This window comes from Cornus florida, unplaced genomic scaffold, assembly GCF_030987335.1.
Source record: "Cornus florida cultivar Cherokee Brave unplaced genomic scaffold, ASM3098733v1 CherokeeBrave_3.0.0_Hap2_Chr10, whole genome shotgun sequence".
Classification (NCBI taxonomy): domain Eukaryota; kingdom Viridiplantae; phylum Streptophyta; class Magnoliopsida; order Cornales; family Cornaceae; genus Cornus; species Cornus florida.
The window spans coordinates 19,457,089-19,461,728 of NW_026775580.1; positions in this window are offsets into that span (position 1 = coordinate 19,457,089).

Consider the following 4,640-nt stretch of genomic DNA (forward strand, 5'->3'; position numbering starts at 1 on the left):
TCGTTTCTTCGCTAATATCCGAAATTACTATTGGGAGGACCCTGTCCTATACCGATATTGTCCAGATCAAATTGTGAGAAGATGCATTCCAGAGAGTGAAATTCCAAGTGTCCTAGTGTTTTGTCACAATCTCGCATGTGGTAGGCATTTTAGTGCAAAGAAGACCGCCTTGTAGGTTCTTCAAAGTGGGCTCTTTTGGCCCACTATTCATAGAGATGCCGACAATTTTTGCAAATCATGTGAGAGATGTCAAAAGATGGGAACAATGTCTAGAAGAGATATGATGCCCTTGACTAATATACTTGTTGTTGAGATCTTTGATATATGGGGCATTGATTTTATGGGTCCATTTCCTATGTCTTATGGTTTTCAATACATTCTTCTTGCCGTTGATTATGTTTCCAAATGGGTGGAAGCATGTGCTACCAAAACAAATGACCACTCCGTGGTCATTCAATTCATCAAATCCAATATCTTTGCTCGTTTTGGTATGCCAAGGGCTATAATAAGTGATGGAGGAAAACATTTCTGCAATCAATTCTTAAAGCACTTATTCCTTAAGTATTCCGTCAGTCATAAGGTAGCCACTCCCTACCATCCTCAAACAAGTGAGCAAGTTGAAGTGTTTAATCGGGAAATTAAGAATATTCTTGAGAAAACGGTTAACACTACCCGAATGGATTGGTCAAGGAAGTTAAATGATGCTTTGTGGGCTTATCAAACGGCATATAAGACCCCCATTGGCATATCTCCTTATAGGCTTGTCTATGGAAAGCCTTATCACTCCCGGTTGAGTTAGAACACAAAGCCTTTTGTGCGGTTAAAAAGCTTAATTTTGACCTTGATAAAGCCGGTGAGAATAGGCTTCTTCAATTGAGTGAGTTAGAAGAATTGAGACACAATGCTTATGACAATGCCAAACTCTACAAAGAGAGAACCAAAACCTTTCATTACAAGCATATTGTGAAAAAGACTTTAGAACCCGGTCAAAAAGCTTGGCTTTTCAACTCTAGACTTAAACTCTTTCCGAGGAAATTGAGAACTAAATGGGAAGGTCCTTATGAAATCATCTCTGTTGCACCTCATGGGGCGGTTGAAATCAAAAATTTGAAAAAGGGAAACATTTTTAAGGTTAATGGGCAGAGGTTGAAACCTTACATCGAGGGTCAAGTCTTTCAAAGACATTTTGAAGCTGCACATTTAGTTGACTCAGTGTATGAGCATATAGAACATTGCATTGACAAGGAACCAAAGACTTCTTTTGAGCTTGATCCAACAAGTTCTTCAAAGAACCATTTATTGGGCGGAGTTCAAAGCATCTATCACCCCAACAAGGGGAGGATACATTATAAGATCTTTTATCCGGGCTAAAAGAGCCCAATGTCTTGCTAGAGACGTTAAAGACTAGCAAAAGCATTCGTAGGGTGTCAAAACCCTATTCCTCCCCCATTTCTATCTTTCATTCTATTCCTTGTGAAGTCTAGATACCTGTTTTTAGTTTTCACATGCATTGCAAGGAACTTTGGTGAGGATTGCATAAGCTTTTATGTCATAATTGAGCATTTGGCAAAGTTCGATCGATCGAACTGTGGATTGCACTCAACACTTAGAAAAATTTTCGACCTGCAGAAACCTGAATCCAAATCACCTCTCTATCCTATCGTTTGAACCAACTCCAAGATCAATCAAGAGACCTTCGATCGATCCAACTTTCAAGTTCTATCGATCTCAAGACTCAACACTTAGAAAAATTTTGAGCCTGCATCCACCTGCATCCAAAATCAGCTCTCAATCTCATCGTTCGAATTCATTTCATGATCGATCTAAAAAATCTTTGATCGATCCAACTTTAAGGTTAGATCGATCTCAAGTTCCAGCACTTAGCCAATCTCTGAACCAAAAACCTGCATACTCTTGCCTCTGCTGGATCAATCGAATTATTGATTGGTTTTGCATTTCATTATTCTGACTTTATTTTAACTCTATTTTGAGAGAGAGAGAGTTCGATCAATCCAATACTACCTTTCGATCGATTGAACTAATGAGCAATAGTCTTTAAACATAATTAATGATACTATTTCATTCTCTTCTTGGATCTTCCTCCTTTTCGCAGTCCATCCCTCCTCTCTTCGATTCAAGGTAAGATCCAAGACCCTAGAGCTGTCTTCACACCTTGCTTTGCTAAGAATATGCTTTCAGTGTCTGATTTGTTTAAATTTTCATGAAGATTAGTGGCCATGGATGAAGCTTTAAGTCTTTCGTGTACATAAGTCTATATCCATCTTTATGCCAAGTCCATTGTCATGAGTTTTTCTGATTTTTGGGAGTGTGAACCATTCCAGGTGATTGGAATTGATGTTTGTTGTGTACTTGGGCCCTCGAATATGTTCATGTGGGTCCCTTGCTTCCACAGTCACAGATCTGTGACTCCTTGTTTTTCACAAAACACAATTCGATCGATCGAACTTGTGTTTTAGATCGATCGAATTTATGAGATCGATCTCACTTCTTTTCTAATCGATCGAATTTCACATACACACTTCATTCATCTGGTATTCACTTCATGCTATCATATCAATGCCTGTAATATTCCACATTGGAAGCAATTCATACTTATATTGCTTAGTATGCTTCACATCCCATCACCTGCATAGATTCATGTCATCTCTATTTTGTCTATCTAATTTGACATACATGTTTCTGTTGTGCTTTCAATTATTTATTCTAGCACTCACTCCCATTACAAGATTTCCTTTTGCAAATAATGACTAAGAATGACAGCTCTTCCACTTCAGCCACACCAGAGGCTCATGATCAGACATGTCGCTTAGAAGAGCACCTTCGGAGTTTGGAGGATATGCTGGTTTCCCTTAGAGCCGACCTTGCTACCCTTTGTCTAAATATGATGGCTGCCATTAGAGCTGACATTTCTCACCTTCGTACAGAGATCTTGACTACCATTGATGACTTAGCCAGGGAGATCCGTGGAGCTCGCTCTGCCTAAGACTTCCAGTCTCTTTATCTCTTTATGCTCTCTATATATGTTGTGTGTCTGCTACACTTGTGATACTATTATTTTTGCAACCGGGTATGTCGGCTTTGACATTGGATATATTGCACTTTATTTTTGGTTTTATCTACGATGGATGTCGTATGCTTTTTTTGATACAACTATCCTTTTAACTCCATCAGGTGCATCATAGTGACTTCAGTGAAAGAGTGCTACCCAATTTCCAGGACCACCCTTATACCTCTCTCATTTTGTTATCTGTTTATCCCATTTACACTTGCATGACCACTGTGCACTGATTATCCCATTTTGTTATCTGATAAGTTTATCCAAGTGCCAATTTTCATCATTTCAAGTTTGGGGGGGCTATGCCACCCACTTCGGATACTTCAGTCCCGATCATTCTTGCTTAGTTGCACTGGTATACTCTTTCCTTTGTTCTCTTGCACATTGAGGACATTGTGCAATTTAAGTTTGGGGGGAATGGTGCTCTACAGTGATAGTTTTAAATTCAAACTTTTAGCATGACTCGTGTATTTGAGGGATATTTCTATGATTGGTCCATAACTAGCTATGATTTTGATCTTTTGAGGACTATATTACTTAGAATTTAAAAATTGCATGACTTGAGAGTCCAATACTCCTGTATGCCTTATGGAAGCCATTTAGGAGTAAATTTTTCGAAAGATTGATATCTTGCTTGCACTTGTGGTCCACATCATCCTGATTTTGTAATTATTTTGAGATTCATTTTAGGATTCTACACTAGCACAGGCACACACTAACATTCATTTATGGGGTACATGCTTTGATTATTGAAATGGTTATATCCCAATTGAACTAGTAGTGCATTGAAAGCTTTCATTCCTCATAAAGGTGGATAACAACCCCTTTTCACTAAGTAGCCGGGATTCTAGCCTCATCAAGCACTGAACTTCTCATGCCGAAAGGTGGAAGGCCCAAACTTTAGGTTAATAATTGAACTTGCTTACAAAAAAAAAAAAAAAAAAAAAAAAAAAAAAAAAAAAAAAAAAAAAGGAAGAAGAAGAAGAAGTTGCAAAAGCAATAAAAAAGTGAGGACTTCTCCCAAAAGGTGAGAAGTGGGAAATGATTAGATAGAGGTTGTTTTGATTTGTAGCCTAGTTGATTTGAGCTTGTAAGTCCGTAGGGGTGTTTGAACACCTAGTGCCCTAAAGCCGTCTGGTTTGGGAGTCATTGACCTAACGCTCGATCTCATGAATCACTAGAAAGCTTAATAGATCAATACATTACATTATGCTTCCATCTTTGATCCTCTAAAAAAAAAATGAGTGAAAAGAATAAGCGCACCTAGAACAATAAGCTTTAATAAGAGGTCCACTTTTTGTCTTGATGATCGGTACTAGATTTGTATGCTAGTTTGAGGGTAAGGATGTGATTAATTCTCTAGTTGGCTAAGATAGCAACACATACCGGTCCACTCAAAAAGGATTCTAGAGTTGTTTTGACTTGCATGATCATTTTCTTGATGTGTGGACGACCATACTTGCTTGCTTGATGTTGAAATTTTGAGAGATTGCTTGGAAAGGTTGAAAAATTGCATACTTGAGGTAGTTTTCTCCTAATGCTTGTTTGCAATATTGGTACCGCT